The sequence below is a fragment of the Olea europaea genome, chromosome 12 (assembly GCF_002742605.1).
Source record: "Olea europaea var. sylvestris chromosome 12, O_europaea_v1, whole genome shotgun sequence".
In the NCBI taxonomy this organism is placed as follows: Eukaryota; Viridiplantae; Streptophyta; class Magnoliopsida; order Lamiales; family Oleaceae; genus Olea; species Olea europaea.
Genome location: NC_036248.1, coordinates 4,829,356 through 4,838,134, shown reverse-complemented (window position 1 = coordinate 4,838,134; position 8,779 = coordinate 4,829,356). Strand labels below are relative to the sequence as shown.

Sequence of the window (8,779 nt, the reverse complement as noted above, 5' to 3'; positions counted from 1 at the left end):
CTGCATTCTTGAAATAATTCTAGAATTTTCTTCTTCAAGTTTAATGATATGGTGCCTTCAGAAAAAAGCTGCGATCTTGAACTCATTTTTTCCATACTTTCATGGAGCCAATGTAGCTGTCTGAACATTGTTTTATTTTTGCTTAGTTTCACCCACTGAATTAGATGAATAACCAAGTGTATTTAAGCTATAGATTTATTTGTTTCTTTAAATGATTCTACTTATTTTAGTTAAATGAAAACTTCTTGCAGATTAGTTGGGGTGTCCTTTGGCCTGCAGTTCTTGAAATTCATCAAAACTTAACTTCCCTAAAAATATATATATATATTTATATATTTTGTAATATTTCTTTGGAATTTGTCAATTTGTTGCTAGATAGTTATCAATCTGTCATTACTTCATTGATGCTGACTGCTTGATAAAATGTTGGCCGCTGTTGAATCCCATAATGATTGGAGAAGACATCTAACCATTTCTTTGTACATAGCTGAATGAACACAGTGTTATTCATCGTACTTTGAATTTACTTTGAAGGCATGGTAATGGAACTCTGCATTTGAACTCATTGTATCATTGCAAATTACTGTTTCCAATTACTGTCTATGAAATGTGTAGGATCGATTCATTTTTCATATGCTACTAACTAGTTGCTAAGAAGCATATATTAGCTAGCGAACTTTAAAATTACTGCAGTTTGTGTTTCATCGATGGGTTCACATGTTTCAAATGCATATTTGCCTGGTTTTAATTTCAAGCCAAGTTATTGAATGTAATGCCAGTTCTGATATATATATTGTAAAAACGGGATGTTCTGTGCTAACATTAGGTGGACAGTGTCGGCCTGAGTGTTCAGGCTCGTGGCAGCTCAGCCCGACCAACTCTACCCCCCTAATAACATGCTGTATTTTACATATTTCCGGGGAGCTCAATTACCCGAGCGGGTGGACATGGTTGTATATGCGGAATGTTTAATGCCTACTAATATTGGCCTATGGTAAAAAATAAATAAATCTATGTACAAATTTTGCTACAATTTGATTTTATCTGAAAAAATGGATGGATATAGAGTCAATTCTATGGAGTCAACGAGATTGAGAAGTTATTGAAGCTTATCAAGCGTGTGTTTAGTTTTTGATTTGAGTTCTATTTTTTCAAGAGAGTAAATTTTAGCCTGAATTTGATAATTGGTTATTTCAAAACTTTTTTTTTCTACTTACTTATTTTTAATCATACATTCACACGATAAAATATTCTGCACGTAAATTTAAAACTTTTTTCTATTTTTCAGTCGCACTTTTCAAAAATTTACTATTCAAAATATTATTTTTGCCAAATAATGGCCATCAATAGTTGGGTTAATATGTTAATTCTATTCAACTAGTTTGGGGTCGATTTTAGAGCTTTTCCAATATATTATATGAATTTTTATTTAGGTTATAATTAGCACACAAATTGAAATATTTGCTACTTTTTCTTAGGCGTCTTTTTTTTTTTTTTTTTTAAAAATAAAAATAAACATTTACCATCAGAATTTTTTAAATTTTTTACAAAATAAAGCTCATGTTTGGTTTAGACAAAAATCATGTTTTCAGTAGATCTTAGTAAAGGATAGTGAAATAGATGATTTAAAATTCATGCGTTTTATAAATATATGATTAAAATTAATTAATTATTTTGACTTAAATTTAATTCAAAGTTTTTAGCTGCTTCAAATATGGGCCTCTCGCTCCATTTCTTTCGATTTCTTTCGATTTCCTTTCTAATGGAGTAATTCAAATTGCGTAAGCAAGAAAAAAAAAAGAAAAAGAAAAAGAAAAAGAATTGGGTTTGAATCGGGTCCGGGTCTCTTCAACCCGTTTTTGAAATTTGTCTAAACCCTCGAATGAACCCTTTATTGTTCGCTCGCAAATATGCCGTAGCCAACTTACAGCAGATATGAATCAAGCAAAGAGAATACTGAGTCATCTTCGTCTCGGCAACTCGCTGTACTCAACTCAATTCTCCAGAAATCATTCATTCCACACTAAGGTGATTAGCTGCTTCTCCTATTTCTCTCCCCCACTTTTCAGACAAAGCCGCGCTTCCTTTGCTACGAGTATTAATCTCAATGCGCACGATAAAAAACTCTTCTTTTCATCAAAACCTGATTCGGTTTTAGAGCTTTTGTTGTCCAGTGACTGGTCGAAGGAACTAGAAAAAGAGTTGACAAAATCAAATTTATCGCTGACCCATGAAACTGTTATGTATGTTTTGAAGAAATTGGACAAAGACCCAAAAAAAGCTTCAAAATTTTTCAAATGGGGTGTTGAGAAAAATGGGTTTGAACCCAGTTCTTCTATGTATAGCTTGATGCTAAGAATTTATGCTAATAAGGATTTTTTGACGGAATTTTGGGTCACAATTAAAGAAATGAAAGAGAAAGGGTATTATATTGATGAGGAAACATATAAGACTATTTCTGGGATTTTTCGGAATTTAAAGATGGAAAATGAGGCCACTGCTTTGAGACATTTTTATGAAAGGATGATCAAAGAGAATGCTATGGATGATTTGGCAAAAGAGGTGGTTGAAGCAGTTAAAAGTGCAGAGTGGGGAGAAGAGGTGGTTGCTTGTACTAATATTGCTTTGGAATTTGTCAATTTGTTGCTAGATAGTTATCAATCTGTCATTACTTCATTGATGCTGACTGCTTGATAAAATGTTGGCCGCTGTTGAATCCCATAATGATTGGAGAAGACATCTAACCATTTCTTTGTACATAGCTGAATGAACACAGTGTTATTCATCGTACTTTGAATTTACTTTGAAGGCATGGTAATGGAACTCTGCATTTGAACTCATTGTATCATTGCAAATTACTGTTTCCAATTACTGTCTATGAAATGTGTAGGATCGATTCATTTTTCATATGCTACTAACTAGTTGCTAAGAAGCATATATTAGCTAGCGAACTTTAAAATTACTGCAGTTTGTGTTTCATCGATGGGTTCACATGTTTCAAATGCATATTTGCCTGGTTTTAATTTCAAGCCAAGTTATTGAATGTAATGCCAGTTCTGATATATATATTGTAAAAACGGGATGTTCTGTGCTAACATTAGGTGGACAGTGTCGGCCTGAGTGTTCAGGCTCGTGGCAGCTCAGCCCGACCAACTCTACCCCCCCTAATAACATGCTGTATTTTACATATTTCCGGGGAGCTCAATTACCCGAGCGGGTGGACATGGTTGTATAAGCGGAATGTTTAATGCCTACTAATATTGGCCTATGGTAAAAAATAAATAAATCTATGTACAAATTTTGCTACAATTTGATTTTATCTGAAAAAATGGATGGATATAGAGTCAATTCTATGGAGTCAACGAGATTGAGAAGTTATTGAAGCTTATCAAGCGTGTGTTTAGTTTTTGATTTGAGTTCTATTTTTTCAAGAGAGTAAATTTTAGCCTGAATTTGATAATTGGTTATTTCAAAACTTTTTTTTTCTACTTACTTATTTTTAATCATACATTCACACGATAAAATATTCTGCACGTAAATTTAAAACTTTTTTCTATTTTTCAGTCGCACTTTTCAAAAATTTACTATTCAAAATATTATTTTTGCCAAATAATGGCCATCAATAGTTGGGTTAATATGTTAATTCTATTCAACTAGTTTGGGGTCGATTTTAGAGCTTTTCCAATATATTATATGAATTTTTATTTAGGTTATAATTAGCACACAAATTGAAATATTTGCTACTTTTTCTTAGGCGTCTTTTTTTTTTTTTTTTTAAAAATAAAAATAAACATTTACCATCAGAATTTTTTAAATTTTATACAAGAAGAGGAGCAAAGATTTTCTGCTTGTGCATACGACTCATACAAAACAGCTCATTGGAGTCGAGCTTTACACTTGGGAGCCATTGTGCCCTTCCTTTAATGGGAGAAAGAAGTGAAAAATCCTGTTATTCAACTATAATTGCAACCTTAACTGCTTTATAGTTTTATATATTATTGGTGGAATACTTTTTATTGGTTCTTGAAGTACTGGCGTTTGACACGTGTGACTATCATTTTCCCAACATGGATTTTGTTGATGCAATCTCAAACATTTTAAGAATTAAATTATCAATGAGCTTTGACATTTATTTGATCATATTTGTGTCCAAAGGAAATTTTCTACGAGTTTCAAGTTATTGTCAATTTGAAAATCCAATAAAACTGGTAAGGGAAGTAGTGGGTGTATTCCTTCATATCAATGCCATAATGTATAGAATTCAACAATGCCACACATAGAAACAGGACATATATAAACACCACTTGACAAGTAATGCACAATGCTAAAGTTCACCAAGATTCAGAAAGGGGACTACACCAAGAAACTAGGATTCAAAAGTTAACTTACCAAAATAAGTTCCGACCCTCTTTAACTTATTGACAGCAACAACTACTTGTATGTTTATTAGGATCTTGATCTTTTTCTGAACTGCCTCTCTCCAGTAATAAGATCCATGACTACACGCTCGATACTTCCATTATTCTTCTTCAGCAGTTTCTTGTTCATTTCTGTGTCCTGGAAATCCTGCATCATCGGCCAAATTTGTAAATATTTGTAAGAATTCACGGTCATAAGCAAAAATGAAATGGTAGAAAGAAACAGAGGATAGTTATAGTACATTGTGGGCGTGTTTTTTTACTATATTGGACAGTGTTGGACAAAATAATAGACAAGATTTAAACTTGTTTTTATTCTTTAATTCAGTCGTGTCCGTTTCACCATAACAAAGATGTCATATTTTTAAAATAGAAACTAGAAACAAACCATCTCCTGCAGCTCCACCAGAATAGGATCCCATTCAGAAACTGCACAAAGATCATCCACGGATTGCTCCATGTCATATTCATTAGTCCTCAAGACCTCATTGTTCAAATCGACCTGTTTGAAACCATATCCTCAAGTTCCCTGAGGACTTTTTCCTTGACTTCATTCTTTTCCGCAACTCCTTGAGCAGATGCATGAGCATTTACAATAGCAGTCGATGCAGCAGAGGGCACAAAGGGAACTGGATGAGCCAATGTTGGTTTTAGATGGATAATAGGATGTAAATCAGAAGAAGATGGTGCTAATGGAACAGAAATCGACTCACCACTGCCAACCAACAAGCTATTATTAATAGGGAATTTCACATCCTTTTCAGTGTTCGGCTAAACGTTGACTACCGGTTGTGCCCTTTCAGCAGTCTTGTTGGAGTTGTCAGGCTCATGGCACTTGTCCATTACGGGCTCAGCATCATCCTCACTTATAATTTCAGGGCCTGTTAAGCCATTGCTGACGGGAGGCAAGTTTAGGTTTTAAGTTGGGAACAATTTCATGTAACGGCTTCATCAGAGAAGTATCCACCTTCATAAACACACAGAGAAAACCAATACATACATATCCAGATAATACGTCAAATCATGATTGTGCAGTGATACATGATGCCGACAATATTGACAACCAACCTGGAGAACAGCCAAACACGTTGCCCAAACTTTTGGACAGAGTGTGTGGCCATCCTCCAATACGAGATATAGAGGCCAGGAAGTTCCGGAGCAACAAAGTCTACTGCAACATCAAGCTCCTGGTCTACAGCCAAACCAGCTGCAGGAATCTGCCATGGTAGAAATCTCATGTGATATCCGCTTTTCTTTTAATGCGAACAATATTTAAACATACACGAAGCCAGATAAATGCAGGGAAAAAAGTGCTCCTAGCAAGCGCAGACCCAAAGAAGCAAGAGTATACAAATAGTGTTGTATCAAACAGTAAAAAGAATTATACTACTACAGTTGCCCACCATTTAACACAATGTATATAACCCAAGTTATCCCAACAACTTGCTCTTTCCGCTTTGGAGAAGAACCAAGAAGTGGACAAAAACAAAATGCAGATAAAGGAATACATAAATGAATAGAAGCTAAGAATATGCAGATATAAACATAAATTGAAAGACTATCCACCTCAATCTCACTGTTCCTCATCCGCCAAATCTTGGTAAATGGAGTCAAGGGCGCCATAATAGTACCATCCATGATATTCACATCCTGAATGAAGCGACTATCCAGCTTCAAAGGTACAACCACCTTGCAGCCCCTGAAGACTTGGCATATTTTTGGAAGATGCTCATGCTGCAATTGAGAATCTCACATAAGCCAGATACAGCTACATGAAAAGATAACCATGTCTGCTAAAAGGAAAACTATAAAAATGAGGAGACACAGATGATAATGTATGTAAAGAGTGACGAGGCCCTCTGAAAGAGGAGCGCTGATAAGCCACTAGACGGTCAATACTGATGTCGTCAGTGTCATTTCCCATTTTTGCAAAGCAAATGCTGCACGGATCATAGTCCTCTTTCCTCTAGAAACAACCAGAAAGGGTGAGTACCCGAAATCACCTATTATGGATGAATTCATCCGAAAATATACAATTTGTTACACTTTAGACTTGAACCTAATGCCGGTTATTGGATGAACCCCGCAACCATCACAGTGGACACCTCTATGGAAGATACCTGCATTGCAGTCACTCTGACTATTGCTTCTTTTGAATGGGAATCCATGAGAACCAGATTGAGGTGGCATATCAAAGTAATTTCTCACAGGTATCCCAACAAATGGACATTCAAACATGAAGCTAGGATCAAGATATGAGTCACGTGGCTTCCCAATAACACTGTGAAACATATTTCTTATCCCATCAGGACTGCACCATTCCACAGAATCAGGATATTTGATGGAACCACCCACCTTGTGGGGTTTTGGTCCTGGGGCGCACTGGTCTTATTATCCTCCTTTGGAGAATCTTTTTCCAGTATCACCTTACCAAGCTTTATTGCCTCAGCACATTCTTGGACCAGCTCTGGTTTAAGTTTTGGTAAATCCTTGTGGCTTCTCAAGGACGACTCTTCAGATATGGTTGGAAAGTCCTTAGATGTGACATGGGCAACATTTGAACAATCTGCATCTTTAGTCTTTGTTGTATCTGTGGTGCTTCCAGATATTTGGGAGTCAGAGAGTTGACTAATGTAGGACAATACCAACTTTGAAAAGCCATGGACCAGTTCAGCTATCCCTGGTGCTTTAGCTTCCAACTCAGTGGACGGCTTGGTGAGTGTTTCACGAGGCTCTGACACTGATTTCAAAATTTCAGAAATATTAGACCTCAAATTTTGGAATGGTGGCTGGACACCAGGAGATCTCTGTGGAGTAGAAATTTCACTTGACCGAGCATATGGCCCTGCTGCTCTTGTCAGCATTCAGTTTCACAGTAATCCTCAAAGAGGGAAAAAAATCCTCTCTCTCAGTCCATTCATGTTAAGATCAAGTCCCTGATCCACAACAATAGCATTGAAGCGCATTAATGTAAGCCCATACTTGACCTGTAAAAGAAGGTGATGCAAAAATTAGTGACCAACAAGACAATATAGATGATTAACCACAAATTTCAAGCGTAAGTTTCTTACTTATGATTCAAAATGGCCCATTGGACACACGTTGCCTTACATTCATAAAGCTTTGCCACGAGTATTTAGAAACCAGAAACATCCATCAACTTGTCTAATACTCTAATTCATGCAATTCTTTTTTATTTATTAATTTAGACAGCACAATGTAGCACGTTTATGCTAAATATTACATTTACACACATTTGAGCTTGAAGGTGTTCTCTGTGGTTAGGCTCAAAGCCCGGAAAAGTATAATCTGAAAATATAAAAATATAACACTATTTGAAGCTGATAAATTAATATCTGAGAAAGAAAAAAATAGAACTTCTAAGGCATAGTTGAGTCAGTATTTAGAGAACAAGCATAGTTAGAATGAAATCTCAAAATTTAAACATAAAAAACTAAATATGAAAACAAAAAAATAACGCAATAAGAATAGCGTCCGCAACATCAATTGTATAAAACATCTAACCCCAGATTTGAAAATTGGGTATTAGTGGTGGTCAAATCCTACAAGGTCGCCCAATTTTATCTCATGCCTAATATAGAAGCATGGAAAACAAAGCAAGATAGGATTTAAGTAAAACCAGACCCTGCAAAATGAGCATGACATGCAATTTGGTAAAACCATGTGATGCAGCACCAAAAGGATGATTAATAGAGATAGAAGAAAGATTAAGAAAGAATGGGGAATTAAGGGAGGGGATAGAAGAAGAATTCAATAGAAGAAGAGGAGGGATGCGCCATAAACCACCAAAATAATTATTCATTCATCATCAACTGAAAGTTACAATGCAAAATAGGTTTAAATAGTAAAGCAACCCTAACGAGCTTGAGTCCAAGCCCATACAAATCCAAATTTAAATAATAGTCCAAGAAAATAAATAAAACTTAAATAAAATAAGTAAACGTCGTCTGATGTCCTCATCAACTCTCCCGGGGTGGGAGAAAAACTCGACCCTGTCGAGTTGATAGATAGTATAGGCTGCAGTCAATCTGATACTCCAAATGCTTCAAGTCAAGCCACGAGGGACGATCTTTCTGACGAACCAAGTAACGAAATTGCATAATTGATAGTACTGAAAACTGTAGCTTATTCCCAAGAATATGATCTGACCAAAGAGGACGATCTTTCCTTCTAACCAAGTACTGATACTGGACTTCAAATAACCAATACTCATGTACCTCATCTTCAACATTTTCACATGATTGTATATAATGAGGAGCATAAGAAGTACGTCGATCTATCCAACAAACAAGGAAGTACTGAATTTTGCCATCATTGGTCAATACAACACGTTCATCTAA

At 35.7% G+C, this 8,779-nt stretch overlaps 1 pseudogene; it reads right to left on the bottom strand.

Moving 5' to 3' along the window:
* Window positions 1-4,218: 4,218 nt before the first annotated feature.
* Window positions 4,219-8,779, bottom strand: part of LOC111406469 — a 10,642-nt pseudogene continuing 6,081 nt past the window's right edge.